Genomic DNA, 20,312 nt, shown 5'->3' on the forward strand with positions numbered 1-20,312 from the left:
AATATTGGTAATATACGAAAGCTTAGGGTACTAAAAATACTAGATAGATAGCTCCTAATATACGATGTATACTTGTTTGTAGAGTCCGTAGAGCGGGAAGATCACTACTAGTGTTCGTGTTTGTGATTTGTGAAGCTAAGCTTAATAAGGTAAGCTACTACGTTCACCACTTTACTAAACCCTGTAAAGAAATATGGTTTTGACGTGAATATGTGCGACATGCTATTTGTATAGTATATGAATATGGGAATTATTATGATATGTGGTTCGTATAATTACATGATACATGTTTTATTGATGGGGTTTGATAAACAATGACTGTAGTCAAATTGGTGATTTACTTATGAGCTATACTCCTAGATTTAATGTATTGCAAGTACGTAATTTAGCATGTGATAGAATGTTTAAAAGTGGTAGCAAGCTAACCCTCCCTTGCGCCCACGTTAATCATTCAGTGGAGGATAATAAGTGGTTGATCTTGGTTTTATGATGATACGATGGAATAATTAAGCTACTTGTTCGTATATGATCACCGGCACTCCCTATTAAAATATAAGTACTTAAAATGTAATACACTTGGTCGGTAAGACATCTTAGGCAGGATCCCCTAAGATGATGAACACATTGGTGGTATGACACATCGTGTCTTAATATTATAGTCGGAGCTAACTAGCACGACCTAGGCTTATTCTACTCCTTTGAGTTCAAAATACTCACTGGGGGGTGTGCACACTTAAGGACTAAGACCTATTTTGGTGTTTACACCCATTAGGGTGGTAGTCTCGAACTACAATTATGGTGGAATTATCTTGTTCTCTTACCTCTAAGTAATTAATTAATTGTTAATTATGGACTGAGTGCGTGTGCTTGTTACGTGCTAGTTGTGCATGAAATGTTTTAAGATAAAGTGTTTTCCAAAGTAAGAAAAAGGTTTTCGAAAATTGTTTTACAGGGTGAAGTAGTACTTACTCAATTTCCACTGATTTGTGGTTTCTTTTCTGTATATGTTTTTCCAATTTACAGGTATGCATGGCACGTCACGAGCGACCGTTTCACAGCAGTAGTAGCAAGTTATTAATAACGTAGATCACCTAAAGACAATCAGTTGGATTTTATTTAATTCAGTTTATAACGACATTTTGGGTAGATGGTTTAAGTTATCTGATTGTGACAATGTTGGTTTATTTATAAAGGTTGGATTATTGATGGATAATATAGCCTTATATTTGGGTTGTAACCTAAATGTGGCGGTAATACCCTTAATTTATTATTTTATGCTTCCGCTATAAGTCTTAAACAGGTATTGAAATTGGGGGTGTTACACTTCTCCTGGTCCAGGCGTCGGATTTCGTATCAAATGGCCGTCCTGGAAGCTCAGCGCCTCGGACTTGATCCTCCTGAATTCGTCAGTGACGGAGAAGAGGAGAACGTGGAGGAAGAGGAGGAAGAGGAGGTAAACTCCCCAGCCGAACAAGACTTCTATGATGGCAGTTCGACCGCTCCTTGTCCCTAGAATTTTTCCTTGACTTGTTGTTTTCGTAGAGCCATTAGCGCTTGTATTAACATTGGTGTCTTAGGCACTTTTTATTTGGATATTCTGCGCTTTGAGCGCATGTATGAATTATTGTGCCTTCTGTGCACTGTTGACCTTTTATGTCCTATGTCTTGTTTTTATTCAACTCTTTGCAGACACATGTTTTGGTTTTGGAATGGGCTTTTTTACCCATATTTAGAAGGCAACCCCAGTGTTTTAGGTGATCAGCCTAATTGGGCGCTAATTTAGGCCACTTCTAAGGCCGTCAACCAATTAGTTTTTCTGGCGCCGTCAGTGAGAAGGCATCAGTGTTGATTGACTATCTTGTTGAGTCGATATTTGCGTTTTACGTCATTTTATAGGTAAGAATTTTTATCTGTTAGACGTCTTATTATGCCATATAAATTTAGCTCACAATTGATGCAAATACCTCAACTGCCTTAGCTAACGAAATATGACCGTTTTTGTTTGGCCTTTTACAAAGATTGGCAGTTTTGTTGGCTCTTACAGGCTATGACCGTTTTGTTGGCTCTTACATAATATCGGTCGTGTTGTTGGCTCTTACATGCTACTGGCGGTTATGTTGGCTCTTACATAATACCGGTCGTTTTGTTGGCTCTTACATAGTACTTGACTAGTCTATTGAGTGGGCTATCATCTATCCACTTTCTTCTATCTTGACAGAGATACCTTTTTCAGCTGCTGGGGAACTCTCTTCGTGCTTTCTTTTGACTCCGGTTCCGGCCGGCTCCTTCCTCCATGTGGACGGGTTGGGAATAGTTAGATAGCAGTCTCGTGCTTCTTGGTGATCTCCATGAATAGTTCCTATCGAACCGTCGTCACATACGTACTTTAAGAGCATTAAATGAGTGACAACCACAACTTTTATCTTGTTGAGAGTAGGGCGTCCCAGAATGACATTGTATGTTGTTAAGTATTTGACAATCAGAAAGTTCACAACCATCTTCCGTCCATCGCTGTGTCCCCCTATTCGTACTGGTAGGGTTATGACGCCTACGGGGTGTATGATGCTTCCTCCAAAGCCGATGATGGGATAGTGAATGCTTTCGATAGTATTAGGATCCTGAAATAGACGGCTTAAGCACTCCATACTCATTATGTCAAATGAACTTCCTGTATCTATAAGTATACGCTTTACTCTAATGTTAGAGATCTTGATTTCTATGACTAGTGGATCATCATGTGTAGTGCCTATGCGTCCTCCATCGGACTCGCATATTTCAATCCGGGGGAATGGATCCATTGGTGACTTCCCTGATAGCATTACTTGTCCCAATCGACGAGCATAGTCTTTCTGTCCCCTCATGGTTGGTCCCCCGGAGGCAGGGCCTCCTGATATGACAGCTACAAACCCCCCTTCAGTATGATTTCCTTCTCCAGCTGAAACGGGTTACTTGTTCTTCTTATAATGGCTTTTTCCTTTGCCGTGAGTGTTCCTCTGTAGATAATTTTTCAAGTGCCCTTTGAAGCCAGCCCGTCCAGAGCCCTTTTCAGACTCCTACAGTTTTTGGTATCATGACCTATATCTTCGTGAAACTGGCAGTATAACTTCGGATCCCGACTCTCAGCGGGAGATTTCATTGGAAAAGGCCGCTCTAGGTCGAATCTAATCCCTACGTCTACCAGAATGGTAAGGAGATCCGTGTTATACTCAAAAATTCCTTTCTTGTGGTTGTCTCCTCTTTTGTCTAGGAGAGGTGGAGTCTAGCTTGTTCTTTAGATAGTGCCCAGGTGTCGTTGACCCGTGTGATTTTCCGATCATTCCTTTCCTTTTTCCCGGACGAGTCCATTGCTTCCCCAATATTTCCGTCTTTGGACACACTACATATTTCTGTGGCATGGATAATGCCTCGGCTTCGTCAGAACTTCTGCCATCATTTGTACGCTGATCTTGACTAAATCAAATTTAAATGATCCCTTCTTTAAGCCCCTGATAAAGTTATAGAAGGAGACGCCATCGGGCAAATTTGGAATTTGTCTAGCTTCCAAGTTGTAGCGTTTGACGTAGCTTCACAAAGATTTGTCTTTTCCCTGCTGAATGCGGCCTAGATGCATACTCATCTTCCTTTCTTCCTTGTATGCCATAAACCTAGTGGAAAATAGTGTATCTAGCTCATTGAAGGAGGCAATTGATCCTGCAGGTAGCCTTTCGAACAATTTGGATGCGACACCTTTGAAGGTGGCCGGAAAGTATTTGCACCATGTAGCCTCATTGGTGCCTTGTACGTACATATGGTGACGGTATGCAACTAAGTGCATATCCGGGTCAAAGGTGTCGTCATAGGCCTCAATAGTAGGAGTCTTAACTTTGCGCTCTTTGGGAGTGTTCATTATAGTCTCACAAAAAGGAGTACTAATGTGCCTTAACGTTAGGTTATTCAATCCTTGCTGGATGTGATAAGTAGGTTCACGACGGCTGGAAGCCATTCGATGACGCACCCACACTCTGGGAGAGGTTATCTGAGTTTGCCCTCGAGTGGAGGGGTAGAAAGGATGGTCTTCCATGACGGGGATTGATCCGGTGTCCGATAATTTAGACTCGGCCTCATAGTTCTCTTGCCGCCTTATTGACGGGCGCAAGGTGGTGGATGGATTCACTCGAGAAACTGGCTAGACTATTTGTTCTCGCCAAGCTGGAGGGGCTCGATTGCCACGGTCCCCGACCGGACGTTCTGCCAAATCACTGGCTCCTCTGCTAGCTATTGGACGAGAACTTTCTCCTTCGGCATTCTGCTTATTCGGTTAACACTAAGGCAGAAAGGTCCTTGTGGGGCCGTCCTTTCAGTATTGTAGATCAGCATATTCCTTCGTATTTCATCTGGCAGCGTGGTGCTCATATGCTGTTGAATGGTTTTATTCATCTGCTGCTGGAATCCGACTAGGATTTCTCGCAGCGCTCCTACTGAAACTGGCAGATCTAGATTTTCCTCCAGTACCGTGTCCTTTATGTTGGGGCTTAAATGTCCACCGGGAGGGGGTGCCTCGAAGTCCGACTCTTCCTCAATGCTCACTTCGGCTTCCTGGACGCGGCGAAGAGTGTTCCCGGCATTGGCGATCCGATTAGCCTCTTCAATATGGTGTTGGATCCTCTCACGCGGACACCTTTCTCCTGAGTTGTCATTATGCCCCTCACCATCAGATTGCAGCTCCGCCATGATACTATACCTCCCCACAGACGGCGCCCAAATATTGTGGGAACTTTGTTGGTGATGATGTGTCACCCTTTCCTCGGAGGTATCAAGTATGCGCTGTCACGATCTTCCCTGCAACCTGCAAAACAAGAATATTCCCATAGGAATATTCCCTCCGATGCCTAAATAAGTATTGGCTAGAGAGAGAGATAAGTAATTTGTAGAGAGAAGGCAGAGAAAAATAGTTAAAGGTAGGTAACCCTGATTGATTGCCCTTTCACCTTGGGATTTGAACTATATATAGGGCTAGGTTTTTTGGGAAGTGTTCCAAATAACCCTAGTCATATGATTTGTTGATCTCAGAGATGAGGACATGTGTCCTTATCTGGTACTCCCTCCGTCCCAGATTAGTTGTTACACTTTCCTTTTTTGTCTGTCCCAAATTAGTTGTTACACTTTTAGATTAGGAATGACCCCACCATTATTATATTGTCTCTCTCTTCCCACTAAATTTTTTTTGTCCCCACATCCTCTCTCATTCAATTGAAAAAAATACCCCACTAACTTCTATCACAACTACTTTTTCAATAAAATAACAATTGATAACCAAACAAACACTTATTACCTAAAACTTTGTGGAAAGATAAGTGTAACAACTAATTTGGGACGGAGGGAATATTTCAGAAGAAAGGGCTTACAGTGCCTTTGTAGTATTTGGGACTCTTAAGGGCTTTTGGGCTTTTATGTTGTGCGTTTTAGAGTAGATTTGTTTAGTCATATGCTTCTGTCAAGCAAGTATAAGTCATGTGTTTCCCCTTCTTAGGTACATGTAGAGCCTACCACATATAAGGCCACGTTACTTACCATAAGCCCAAATCCGATTTAAAATGAATAAGTTATAAGGCTTTTACTTGGGCTTCGCTGAAACAGACCGACCTCCACTCTTTGGGCCATAAATCGAGATTTTCGAAGCCCATTAATACGAGACTAGCAGCATTAGAAATATGGATTCTATAGCGTTCCAACAAGATTTTATTTGCAAGAATCCGAGTTTGTATGAAGAAGTTATGAGCTGTTAAAGATCGAGTTTTCTGAAAATCTGCAGATCAGCCTATGCTGGAATTTTCCAGCGCACAGCTGGAATTTTCTAGCGTTGGCATAGCGTGCGCTGGAAAATTCCAGCGTCTCAATTCGAGCGCCACTTTTTTCCAGCGCTGCAAAATGATTCTGACAAAAACTCAAACTCTTCAAATCCTATCTTATGAAGCACTATAATATTCCAGCGCTCGAGCTTTTCAAATATCTATCTAATTTCGGCTACCTAGCTACACTATAAATACAGTCCCTGTGCACCCCGTTTTTAATCATCAATTTAGTCTCACTCCTCTGATATTTTGAATTATCTCTTCCCTCTCTGGTATACTAAGTTTCTGTTGACGTCCTGTCCCATAATCATAATAGTTCTAACGTATTAGCTCCTGTCACTACTACATTTCTTATCAGATGCGACGCCTAAAATCGTTGCATTAGGCATCAAAAACCGTCGCATTAGACCTAATGCGACGACAAATGACCCTTGCATCCGGTGGCGTTGCATTAGGTCTAATGCGACGATCAGTGACCTAATGCTACGGGAAATTAATACCGTCGCATTAGATAAACATCTAATGCGACGGTCCTTAGATGGGGTGTCGCATTAGTTCTTTAGCTAATGCGACGGGCATTTTAGCTAATGCGACGGTTATTTTAGCTAATGCGATGATTATTTTAGCTAATGCGACGGATATCTACGATGGCTTTAAGAAATAATGCAACGCGTTTTAGCCTAATGCACCGGTAATTTATTGTCAAAATAAATCGGTTGATCGAGCACCTAATGCAGCGGGTTTATTTATTCATAATAAATAATAATAATATTATTATTTAAGAAATGATGCCAATAACAAAGGAATTTCATTGACTTAAAAAGTAATATTACAATATTAGTGCCCATAGGACACATGCATTACAAAATAGTTGTTCACTAATTATTTAGTGTTTTTAATGACAAAAATACATAAAACTAAAATCCATAGCCTCCTAATTCAACATTACTGGAAATCATAAAATGCCCCCAAAACAAACAAGAGCCTCCACCGTTCCATTTGCTAGATCTACATTTCTTCTCCATTTAGCTCACCATGCTCCTGCAAGTTTAAATCACGAATGGGCACAAGTTAAAGATGGTACACTAGCTAAAACATGATAAATAATATGGATTATGGACAATACAACCTGCGATTATGGATGGAGTGTGCTAAAGGGAAGTTTAATCGCTGATGATAAAACACCAATTAGATCAGGGGATGAAGGTGTAGAATTCCATTCAGTACAGGTCTCTACAGTCGAATTGTCCTTTGATCAAATTAAACAAATCAAAACAACAAAAGGAGCGGTTAGATCCCCTTTACTTTATATGTATCAACTGTATTGAAATGGAATCTTTTACAATAAAGATGCATGATGCAGCTACTAACATGACCAGCTTACTTCTGCAGACTATAAATGATGTGCTTATTGGTATAATTTTATATGAGACTCAATTATACATGGAAGCAGCAGGAAAAGAATTTGGCACTTCTGAAAGAACAACATTGTTGCTTAACACTCTAACATCAATGGTTACAAGTCCATGGAATACATGGTTAAAACTAACTCTGAAACTAAATGGGGAAACCAGTTTGCAGTTTTACATGTCATACTACCTTAATTATTCAATGATAAATCTTCCAAACCCCTGCAATTTATTTTTGAAGCACAGAAAACCATTAAGAGGGAGAGAAGTTCTTTGGTTGTCTATCTCACTGGTCAGAGCTTGAAGCTTTTAAGAAAATACAGAGGTCCTGAGGTGCGTGAATGATCATCTTTCACTATGTTAATACTGCCGAGTTCCCCATTTGTTTATGCTTGACAATGGTTTCAATAAGAAAGCTAATATTAAAACAAGTACACGTGTATTCTTTATGATACATTGTTTTTTCTCAGCAGGTTATGTATATTCAGACTGAAATCCTTCCCAAAATTAACAACAAATCAACCAAAGACTTAAACATCAACTCTCAATTTTAACACCAAAACTCAGCGAGTGAAGGAAAATTATCGCTAATGTGAAATTAATACGGGGTACTAAATTAGATTAGGCCGGCATCAGATTTGAAATATGTAAGAACACCCTTTCATGTCTGCATTTATCCTGTCTGGCTCATGATTTTGGCTCATAACAAAATCTAAATTAATATCAGAATCATATACTAGTACTTTACTATTAAACGGGATATGGTTTATTCACAACCCAAATCTCCAGCCGGTTACAACCTGATTTATACTTCTGATGTATGAAAAGGAGAACACTTATAGTTCTAGATATTTAATCATATGCTAGTACTTTCCTATTAAACAGAATATGGTTTATTCACAACCCAAATCTCCAGCCGGTTACAACCTGATTTATACTTCTGATGTATGAAAAAGAGAATATTTTTAGTTCTAGATTTTGTAATGTAGAATACCAAAGTGAGAAAACATGATCACGGAATAGGGGATTTGATTTCTTCCTGAAGAAAGATAAGATATTGATTTTATTGCTTATAAAGTATGTGCACATGTATTCTTAGGCATACTCAGACGATTCAATATTGACTTGCCTCGTCACTAATCTATCCTAAAGTAATATAGCAAAATGAACTAACCCTTTCTTCAAACAGTTCATGATAACTATCCCTTGAGTATTGGTGGCAATCTATTATTTTTTGATAAGTTAATATGAAAACAACCGTGACCATAAGTATTTACAAAGGAAGACACCCTACCTCAACAACAAAACAAACAAAAACAACAAGAAAACCAAATAAAACAATAACACCAGACACTCAAACTAAAGCAGCAGCAACAAAACAAAATGGCAAGCTAACCCAAAGAACACCCCCAAAAAAACAGGTATTTGAATCTTAACTTGCTATATCAAGTTCGCCTCAACTTCCACATCATTGAAAAGATACATTAATCCTTCATCGGAGTAAACAAACAATATAACATCACAGAACCATACTCTTAGTGTAGCCATTAATATATAGTTACATGTAATTTGGGACAGTCCTGCCAAAAATAACTGATGAACTTGATTATAACCTGAATAATTCAAAAACAACTCAATAACAACCTAGGGGCATTATTCTCGCGATCATTTCGGCTAATGAATAATATAAACAATACATCAACATGTAGGCAATGACAATTAGAAGCTGCAAAAACCAATTATTGCCAAAATTACTTGAAGCAAGAGGGAAATCAAAGCGCTATGAGAGAAAAAAATATTAATTTAAGTGGATAAAAAGAAGCGAAGGGTAAAAAAACCCCGAGATTCTCAATTATATATGCTATTCAGAAAATTAGTCACAAAACAAATAGTAAGATGAAGAAAATGGAACAATTAACTTGAAATTAGGGCTAATTAAAGGTTGCAAAACGACCAAATATCCAAATTCCCAGAAAAAAGAGGAAAAATCAGGCTAACATCATATGATTTGAAAAGAAAACACCCTAATACGAGAAAAGAATCAAAAATGTATTATTTACCCCCAAATCCTTCATCTTCATTTGAAATCTTTCATCTTCCTCTCGTTCTTAATCAGTGAATAAAGAATTACACAATTGGAGAAGACTAGAGGAAATCAAGGAAGGAACTAGAAATAACAAACCTTTTAAGGTCTTTTCAAAGAAATACCAGTTGAAATTGGAGCAACATTTACTTGCAATTGTTGTCGGAGCGACGACCAGATCGAATTATACAGGCGAGTCCCTCAACGGCAGAAGAAGGTTGCGGGACGGCGGAACAAGGTTGCGGGAGGTAAGAAAGGGGAAATAGGGTTCCTTACTCCTCTACATTTTCTCTCTCTTCTACGTTCAATTGCGGTTTAAAATTATACGAAGTATTTAGGGGAAAAGAGTGTGAATTCGGCGCGGCCAATAAATTTGACTGTAGGTATTTTCAACGGCCGTTGCATTAGCCTTGTCAAATTTAATTGCCCATGAATATTTGAAGGGCTAATGCAACGGTAAAGAAGATGTCGTCGTATTAGATTGACTAATGTCACGGTTTGGTAGTGGTCGTTGCATTAGCAACACATAATGCAACGGTATTGAGGTGAGGCGTTGCATTAGCTCATTAAGAGGCGTCGCATTTGATCGAAAATGTAGTAGTGTGTTAAGAAGAACTCTGCCCGCATAAGTATTCGAACCATCCCAATTACTACCAAAGTTCTACCCAATTCATAAGCCAAAACCAAGGAATCTAAGAGGAAACACTGCCGGAATCAAAGGAAGGATAAAAAATCTAAAGGTCAGTATGAAGGTTGTTCTAAAAGCTAAAGGGAAGCTTGAAGGAAATAATGCCCTTGGTCCAAGTATGCATTCAATGTTAAGTCTAATAAATGCGGTTCAGTATTAATTAACAAGTTAATAATTCAGTGAGATCAAGTGAGCTGAATGCCTAGCTAGAGGCCGCTTCAGCTCAAGTGGAATTAATGATATTAATCCACAGCTTACTCTTGACTGAACCAGTAGGGTCACACAAATAGTACGTAAACGGATCAAGTATTTAATGGCATTAAATACTCCATCTATGGATATTCGGAATCGACGGATCTTGGTTTCAGTGGGAGCTGAGATAGTCACAGGCAAGAAATGAATACTCCGGAAACGATGATATTTTCGGAAACGGAAATATGGATCGTATCGGAAATATAAATATTATCCAAGTCCACTAGTAGAAAAAACCCCTGTTGCAGCCCCCTTGTTGCAGCGTACATGTATTAATACGCTTCAACAAGCAGTAGGTCAACGCGGGTCAAACCCTTTAAAGGGTTATTGCAGCGTACAAATTAAATGCCCCCTGCAAAAGAGTTTTTTGCAGCGTACATATTAAAAGCCCCCTGCAATAGCTATATACTGTTGCAGCGTACATGTCATTGTACCCTGCAATAAGTCCGTGTAACAAAATTTATTTGCTGCAATAATATTATTGTTGATTAATGATTTTATTTAACCAAAATGCCTCTCTCAAAACTTTGGAGTTCCCCGCGCTCAACTCTTCCCTCAGTTTTCAATTCCCTCCGTCGTCGTCGAACTCAGAGCTTGCCCGGTCCTGCGCCGCCGTCGAACTCAGCTTGCTCGGATCCGCCGTCACTCTCCTCGCCGGTGAGTGTCTTTCCTCGCTTCCTCGCCACCCGTCGCGTCCTGTATGTTCTCCGCGCTGAACCATGACTGACATAGTCGCTGAAAACTCAGCTAGCTCGGACGGTGGTTCCAAGAAAGAACGGTCTGTTCTTCGGTGCTTGCTCGGCCGTCAATCTAATCGCCACAACAAGTAATTCTCTTCCTGTCCCCTTTTGATTTTCGTTTTCAGAATTAGGGTTTGTACAATTTTTTTTTTTTTTTGCTAGTTGTTCAATTCGTTCTAATTGTATTCAGAATTTTCTCTTTTTCCTCTAATTGAGTCATGAATCAATGAGTCATGAATTTGAGTTAAAGCTATAAACAAGGCAGCTATGAAAAAAATTTACAACTAAATTGACAAGTAGCTTCCATATGAGAAGCTGGTGAAATTAAAATACACTAGAACAGATATGCAACTCATATTAGCAATTGGAGCTGTAGAACACTCAATATTATAACTTATTTTTTCATACTCGGGATAAAATGATGCATACTACAAAGCAATAAATCATTGGTAGAACTTGAAATGATACATTCCAGGGCCATAAAACTGTTGTTAGCTTCTACGTGGTTTTCATTGTTAGTTACTTGAAATGATATATTCCCGAGCCATAAAACAGTTGTTAGCAATGCAATCTCCCTGTCTTCCTGAAGTGATAATTAAGTGAAGAAGAATGCGCTTAAGATGTTTGAAACAAGCAGACTGCAGAATACAATTTTTATCATCGTGAAAAAATTTCGATCACCTGTACTTATGGAAGTTCAGTACATCGTCAATGACCAAGTAATTACTCTGATTTAGATGGTTATATTCATTCTCCATTTTTTATGTTCAATCTACCTGCAACAACATTTAAGTGGCAGTGACGACAAATTAATAGCTAGAATGATGGACAAATGAAGGGGTCTTGGGGAAGGGGTCATGCATGAATTATTTTCATCAAGAGGAAGGTTGAGGCGAGGGGTGGTTGGTGTCAAGGATTTGGATTTTTTAATGGTTATTTAAGTTCCATTTTTGTGTTGTTTCTATATTTAAGGAAACACTATTGTCTATTGAAAGGGGTAGTTGCTGACTTGCTGCATCACAAACATCAATTTATCTTTTGTCTGTAGAGTCTGCAGTATACAGAATATATACTGGTACTATAATTAGTTATCTCTGTAACTTATTTATGTATTCCATAATTGCTAATCTGAAACAGTGATTTATTCTCTGTGCAGTAAGTTAGGTTAGAAGTTAGCTACATTATTCTCTACTCCGTCCTTGGATTTGTGAAGGATTTAGTATATATTAATGTTAGGGGATCTATTAATCTGTTTTGTTTGTTTTGTTTTTAGGATCTCTTTTAGTTTGATGGTATTAATAGCTAGTTTCTTGAATCCAATATCCATTTCATGTCGAGATGTGAAATAATCAGATGTTTATGATAGTTTCAGTAGGTTAGCTTATGGTCTCTTGTTATGTGAATTTGTAATTCCCTCTTTTGCGCTCATATGAGCCTTTCCTTGGCTTATTGTTGATGATTCTATAGGGTTCATGCAAAAGTGGTTTTCCACTTTATTCTCTTCTTGTTGAGATTTATTGGACGACTCAACTGATTAGTATATAAATCGCTCAAGTTATTGGTCAACGACAACATGTAGAGAAATTTTACCGTGTTTACAAAGATGAACAGTAAGTGCGTGCTTATATTCTTGCTACTTTATGCTATTTCCCCTATAACCCTATGGTGGTTTGCTGTCCGTCTTGCATCTCCTTAGCTAGGCGAATACATCAGTGACACTAATAACTAATTTTATTCGCACTTACAGTGTCGTTGTATGTCTATCCGTCAATAGCTTTCATGTACTAATTGTAATTTGCTTAAAATATGCAGTCACCGTTGGTTTTTTTCCAAGGAAGTGAAAAAGGTGGACATGCTGACAGATGACTTGGTATGTCTTTAAATTGCTTTTTATTTACCATAATTATAATTAGCCTTATACATCATGCAAACTAGTCATCTCCTGCTTGTGAAATACCCCCTCGCAAACACAATTATTAAACTGATTTTATTTCTATGTGGAGTTTGAGTTTTCTATGTAGAGTTTTCTCATTTCAAACTTATAACATAATTCATATGATTAGTTTTAAGTTTCCAAGACTCAATCCAATCTATTTATTCACATTTGAGACTTGTTTGGTCGGTATAGGTCATATTTAGGCTAAAATAAGGCATTTTCGCTCCCAATTTTTAGCTAGATAACCTAAGGACTCATTTCAAACTTATTACATGATTAATATGCTCAGTTTTAAGTTTTCAATACTCGTTCCAATCTATTTATGCAAATTTAAGGATAATTGGATCGTTATAGGTCATGTTTAGGCTAAAATGACATTTTCGCTCCCAACTTTGAACTAACGAACCTAAGAACTCATTTTAAACTTACTACATGATTCATATGATTAGTTTTAACTTTCCAAGACTTAATCCAATCTATTTATGCACATTCGAGACTTCTTTGGCCGTTATAGGTCATATTTAGGCTAAAATGACATTTTCACTCACAACTTTGATCTAACGAACTTACGAACTCATTTCAAATTAATAACATGATTCATATGATTATTTTTAAGTTTCCAAGACTCAATCCAATCTATTTATGCACATTTGAGACTTGTTTGGTCGTTATAGGTCATATTTAGGCTAAAATAAGGCATTTTCGCTCCCAATTTTGAACTAGATAACCTAAGTACTAATTTCAAACTTATTACATGATTAATATGCTTAGTTTTAAGTTTTCAATACTTTTTTCAATCTATTTATGCACAGTTAAAGATAATTTGATCGTTATAGGTCATATTTAGGCTGAAATGACATTTTTTCGCTCCCAACTTTGAACTAACGAACCTAAGAACTCATTTCAAACTTACTACATGATTCATATGATTAGTTTTAACTTTCCAAGACTAAATCCAATCTATTTATGCACATTCGAGACTTCTTTGGCCGTTATAGGTCATATTTAGGCTAAAATGGCATTTTCGCTCCCAACTTTAAATTAACGAACTTAAGAACTAATTTCAAACTTATAACATGATTCATATGATTATTTTTAAGTTTCCAAGACTCAATCCAATCTATTTATGCACATTTGAGACTTGTTTGGTCGTTATAGGTCATATTTAGGCTAAAATAAGGCATTTTCGCTCCCATTTTTGAACTAGATAAGCTAATGATTCATGTCAAACTTATTACATGATTAATATGCTTAGTTTTAAGTTTTCAATACTCGTTTCAATCTATTTATTCACATTTAAGGATAATTGGATCGTTATAGGTCATATTTAGGCTAAAATGACATTTTCGCTCCCAACTTTGAACTAACGAACCTAAGAACTCATTTCAAACTTACTACATGATTCATATGATTAGTTTTAACTTTCCAAGACTTAATCCAATCTATTTATGCACAATCGAGACTTCTTTGGCCGTTATAGGTCATATTTAGGCTAAAATGACATTTTCGCTCCCAACTTTGAACTAACGAACTTAAGAACTAATTTCAAACTTATAACATGATTCATATGATTAGTTTTAAGTTTCCAAGACTCAATCCAATCTATTTATGCACATTTGAGACTTTGGTCGTTATAGGTCATAGTTAGGCTAAAATAAGTCATTTTCGCTCCCAATTCATAACTAGATAACCTAAGGATTCATTTCAAACTTATTACATGATTAATATGATTAGTTTTAAATTTCCAACACTAGTTCCAATCTATCTCTGCACATTCGAGACTTCTTTTGCCGTTATAGGTCATATATAGGCTAAAATGTCACTTTCGTTCCCAACTTTGAACTAACGAACCTAAAAACTCATGTCAAACTTAAATACATGATTCATATGATTAGTTTCAACTTTCCAAGACTTAATCCAATCTATTTATGCGCATTTGAAACTTCTTTGGCCGTTATAGGTCATATTTAGGCTAAAATGACATTTTCGCTCCCAACTTTGAACTAACGAACTTAGGAACTAATTTCCAACTTATTATATGATTCATATGATTATTTTGAACTTTTCAAGACTCAATCCGATCTATTTATGCACATTTGAGACTTGTTTGGTCGTTATAGGTCATATTTAGGCTAAAATGAGACATTTTTGCTCCTAACCTTGTACTAAGGAACCTAAAAACTCATTTTAAACCCTTTACATGATTAATATGGTTAGTTTTAAGTTTTCAAGACTCCTTCCAATCTATTTACGCACATTTAAGTCTCATTGGGTCGTTATAGGTCATATTTAGACTAAAATGACATTTTCGTTCCAACTTTGAACTAAAGAACCTAAGGACTTATTTCAAACTTATTACATGATTAATATGCTTAGTTTTAAAGTTTTCAATACTCATTCCAATATATTTATGCACATTTAAGGCTCATTGGGTCGTTATATGTCATACTTAGACTAAAATGACATTTAATCTAATGCTCCCATCAAATTTTTGTTTTTGAAGGTCTATACTACGAGGAATGCGCCTTATGCTAGTGAGGAAATTGATGTGGTTCTTGAGGAATGGGCTAAGTTTTTTACCAGAAAGTATTTATTATTGGCCTGAGCGCGTTTGATCGAGTTGGCTTAGATGTTATAGAACAATCTTTTATATTAAAATGTATGCGTACGTTGAAATTGGAACGTACATATTTTTGAATGTACTACATGAACTTTGTTTTGGGATATATAATATACAAAACACCAGTTATTGTTTTTATAATTGTTATACAGGTTGCGATATTATTAGCGATATTATTATTGATGTGACAGGTTTCTATATTTGTGTGCAAGGCACTCCAGATATCCCTAAATAAATTAAAAAATTTCCGCCTAAAGCTCTTTGTTGCAGCGTACATATATATGTACGCTGCAACAAGGGTGTAAAATTTAGCAAAAATCATTACCTGTTGCAGCGTACAAAGAGATGTTCGCTGCAACAGAATGGGTTTTTTGCAGCGTACACCAATTTGTACGCTGCAACAAGTCTAGATTTTGGCCAAATTTTACACACTTGTTGCAGCGTACATATAAATGTACGCTGCAAAAAAGCACTTTTCGCAGCGAACAATGTACGCTGCAACAAGTTCAGACTTGTTGCAGGCCCCCCAGTTGCAGCATACGATGTACGCTGCAACAGGGGTCTAAAAGCCCACTGCAATAAGGGTTTTTTCTACTAGTGGTCGTAGATGTTGCCGGAAACGGAAACATGGTACGTATCGGAAAATATTATCGGAAATGGAAATATTGCCGGAATCGGAAATATTGCCGGAAACGGAAATATTGTCAGAATCGGAAATATTATCGGAATCGGAAAATAATTCCGGAAACGGAAATATTAAATATTTGTTCGAAACGGAAATTGATTCCGGAATCGGAAATATTAAATATTGTTCGTATCGGAAATGAATTCCGGAATCGGGAATTTAATCGGAAGCGCATCGTACGAATAAACATCGGACGAGCTTGCTAGACGCAAGGCCTAGCACGAAGCTAGGCCCAACGCCTAGAAAAGCCCGCGCGCGACCAAAGCAAGCAAAGCCCAAACGCGAGAGCAAGGCCAGCAGGCGCGCGCCCCTCGTGGGCTGCGAGCACTTGCTGGGCCTAGGCTCAGCGCGCGCGCGCGCACGGCGCCCCTCGTGGGTTGCTGCGCCTGCGTGTGTGTTTGTGCTTGCGTACGAAACCTTGATCGGTTAGGATTCGTATAAAGATTAATTTCCTAAGTCTACTAGATAAATTAAGTGATTGAATTTTAGATTAATTCAGATTCACTAAATCGTTTCCTAGTAGGATTCTAATATCCGATACCCATGTCCTATAAATAGGTGATCAATGCTCACAATTTATATCGAGATTTCAAGTATTCAAAGTGATTTTTGAGAGCAAAAATTCAGTCATACAATTGCCTAATAAGTGCCGAAAATTCTAAGTACCTTAAGGGCGATCCTAGTTGGTCAAGCTTAAGGCGGATCCGGACGTGCTGTGGACTATCTACGGAGGGACGACACTTGGAGTCCTAAAGACTTGTTCTTGTTCGGTTCGGGCGCAGCTAGGGAAGGCACGCAACAAAGAGTATGCATCTAAACTATGCTAAATGATTATGTGTAAATAATATGTTTTCCTGGCTTTATGGTTTTTCCGCATGATTTATGAATTGTCATATGTATCATAACCTAACAGTGGTATCACGAGCCTCTTATTATTTTCATAATCTAAATTGCATGAACATGGTTAAATATTACAAATTTGCAAGAATTAAAAGGGGTGATTAATTTTCGTAATTGTTAATTAATTGCAAATTGCGTTTATTTAATTATACGTACGCAGTTTTTCGGCAGTTTCTTCGTTACTCATCTAAATCGAGTGATTTTTGTGTCAATTCCGCATGTAAAAGGCATTCTAAAATTTTGACAAAAATAATCTTTTTCGGCCGAACCCAGAATTCTCAAATTCGAAGCCTAACTATGACTTTTCGGAGGTTTTAGTTTTTCGAATGCAAAATTTCGTAAATTTAAGATGTTAAATTAAATATTTGCGATTCTTGTTGATAAATCTTGAATTTTTGATTGACCTACTGTATATGTTTAACAAGTTTGAATGCCTAGCCTTGTTAATTATGCAATCTAATTTGTAGTTATGATTAATTTGTTGAAAATTGGAATAACTTAGAATTAATTTGATTTTCATAATTAGTTATAATTTAATTAGATACCTTAATACCTATGATTAAAAACCACCATAAAAATTGTAAATTTATGTTAAATTTTAAATTTTTATGACCTAGACTTGAATCCATGTTAATCGGAAATCAATTGAATAATAAATTTTCGATTTTTCGCCCTAAAATTATGAAATTAATATTATTTATTAATTTGTCATTAATTTTGAATATAAATTTTAAATTTTTATGCGATTCGCTCCTATAACTTGCACGCACAAAGCAATGGACGCTACGTGTTACCCTTAAGGGGTGTTGTATAGTGCGGGCATGAGACGACGAGCAAGGGAGCTCGTCGCCCATGCGGTACGAATGCAATGAGCAAGGCCATGGTGCACGAGCACAAGGCAGCAGCCCTGCCTTGTGTCGTGGGCTGTGTGCAAGGGCGAATGGGCGAGGGCGAGAGCAAGGCACGAGCAGTCGCGTGTGGGCAGCAAGCGAGCTGCGCCACAGCGCGCACTGCCTCGCGCAAGCGTGCGAAGCCTCGCGCGCAGCGAGCGTAAGCTCGCGTGCCACGAGTGCTGCGCCAAACATCAATCGCTCGCGCGCAGCGAGCGCTATTGTGCGTGCGACGAGCGCTGCGCCCAGCGATGGCGTGCGAGTGCTTGTTGTGCGTGCGACGAGCGCTGCGCCCAGCGATGGCGTGCGAGTGCTTGTTGCGACGTGCGACGAGCGCTGCGCCCAGCGATGGCAAGCAGCTCGCTATTGCGACGTGCGACGAGCGCTGCGCCCAGCGATGGGCTGCGGCAGCATGCTCGTGCGTCGAGCGCTGGCGCGCGCAGCGAGCACCAGCTCGCGTGATGCCTTGCGATGGTGAGCAGCAGCAATGCGAGGCAGCGCATGGGCTGCGCGCACATGGCCAGCGATGGCTGTGTGCGTGTTGCCCATGGGCGTGCGATGCGTGGGATTGTTGCGTTGCGATTAGATCGTTTTGAAATTTTAATTTGAAATTTTCAGTTTACGTAATTTTAATTAATTTTAAAATTAATAATTTAAATTATTTTCTTGGATTTTAATTTTGAATATTGTAATTATAATAAATTTTATTTATTCTAATTATTTTACTAAAATTAAAATCATGAATTAATTTAAATACGACTGAAATTAAATTAAAATTTTTGGATTCAATTATAAATTTATATGAGCTTTAAATTTTAATAAAATTTGTATGTTTCCGGTTAGACTAGAAATACATTTTTATGTTTAAAATTAGTAAAGCATATGAATTTATTGGTTTAAGTGGGAGCCCTTTTTAGTCATATACTCTTGATTAGGTCTACAAATCCTTAAGGTTAAAACAACTTGATTAGAATTAATAAGGACTGAATAATTTGTAGATTATTGGTGCCCTTGATTAATTGATGCAAATGTTTATGTGATGCATAATGTGTTTTACTAACCAGCTATGTGGGCCATTCATGATAATGAATGGGTGAATGGTATATATTGTATATGTACTGTTTTGCAGGTTATGAAGTGACTAGTATGGCCCAAATAGGATAGAAAATATGGTCTGCGTACCATTAATTTGAATGTAATTGGTCTAAACTACCAAAGTTGTTTTTCAATTCAAATATGGTCTGCGTACCATCAAATAGTTGTAATTAGTTTTAATTATAGCTTATCCTATTTGAAGAAAATGGTGCCTCCCACGGAGATTTTCAAGATGGACTTTGAAGTTAAAGCTTCAAGATGAAGTCGGGCCATACTAGATCACATTTATCTTATGCATGTTTTAAGTTATTTATTGCTTTTAAATATGTCTTAAAATGCATGAGATTACGTCTTGATTATGTTGCATGATTAAGGATTTTAGTTCACTTAAAATCTAACCAACATAGTAAGAGCCTTAAGTTCCAAACTTAAAAATTGAGTTAAAAGGTGCCATGCCAAAATATACACTTGCTTGGATATCCTTTACATCAATCTAGTAATAGTTTTCGCTCAGCGAGGTGTTACTTATTGGTCCTAAAGGGGCAAGGTACACAAATAATTGTGAGTACATGTTAGTTTTGGTGAAACTCAACGGTATAAGTAAGGAGTCCTTTTATGTCGTGGCAAAATCGATAGGTTTACCTAATAAGTTCTTAGACGTACCTATCAACCAAGAATAGTTTCTAGACTATTAGCAAAAGGCTTTTGCTTACCTAAGATGTTTTAGGATTAAGTTGACAAACTGTGCTTAGTTCTTCAATGATTTTAGGATCTTGGAATCATTTTATTCACATCTGCCGGAACACATAATTCGAATAAAATGCTAATGACTTGTTTAAATTGCATGATTGCTTTCATTTTCAAGTTATTATTCATGATAAATGTTTAGACTTTGTATGCTTCAATGTATGTTTTAATTATTGTTTATAATTAAATATCTTGCACTGCGGTAAATCCTTTTAGAAAGGTAACAGTAAATTTCTTCGATTGGTAGTGAATCCAAGAACGATTCACGGAAATGAGAGAAAATGAGCAATTTAAAATGTACGTTTCTTTTAGCGACTTTTATGGTTGTTTTCGAATATCAAAATCGAATGGCAAACCAATTGGTGCTTGTGAATTCAAAATACACTGTAGTTTTGAGATCATAAAGCATTGAGCTTAAAACGCTCAACTTTACCAA

At 37.7% G+C, this 20,312-nt stretch overlaps 1 protein-coding gene and 1 long non-coding RNA gene across 3 annotated transcripts in view; one reads left to right on the forward strand and one right to left on the reverse strand.

Moving 5' to 3' along the window:
* The window catches only part of LOC110798227 (uncharacterized), a 41,043-nt gene extending 39,317 nt beyond the window's left edge, over positions 1-1,726 (forward strand). The window contains exons 8-9 of the transcript XR_008920423.1: positions 83-149; positions 1,024-1,726. The gene's annotated coding sequence lies outside the window, so the exon portion shown is untranslated. The remainder of the gene's footprint in view (positions 1-82; positions 150-1,023) is intronic.
* Positions 1,727-6,620: 4,894 nt separating this feature from the next.
* On the reverse strand, positions 6,621-10,196 carry LOC110798228 (uncharacterized). 2 transcript variants are annotated; one of them, XR_008921001.1, is made up of 3 exons: positions 9,423-9,783; positions 6,961-7,080; positions 6,621-6,872 (listed from the first exon to the last, which is right to left on the reverse strand). It is a non-coding gene; the product is annotated as an uncharacterized lncRNA (long non-coding RNA). The 2 variants fall into 2 exon arrangements; XR_008921000.1 differs by having other exon boundaries at positions 6,621-7,080; positions 9,423-10,196.
* Positions 10,197-20,312: the final 10,116 nt, after the last annotated feature.

Source organism: Spinacia oleracea, chromosome 5 (assembly GCF_020520425.1).
Source record: "Spinacia oleracea cultivar Varoflay chromosome 5, BTI_SOV_V1, whole genome shotgun sequence".
NCBI classification, from domain to species: Eukaryota; Viridiplantae; Streptophyta; class Magnoliopsida; order Caryophyllales; family Amaranthaceae; genus Spinacia; species Spinacia oleracea.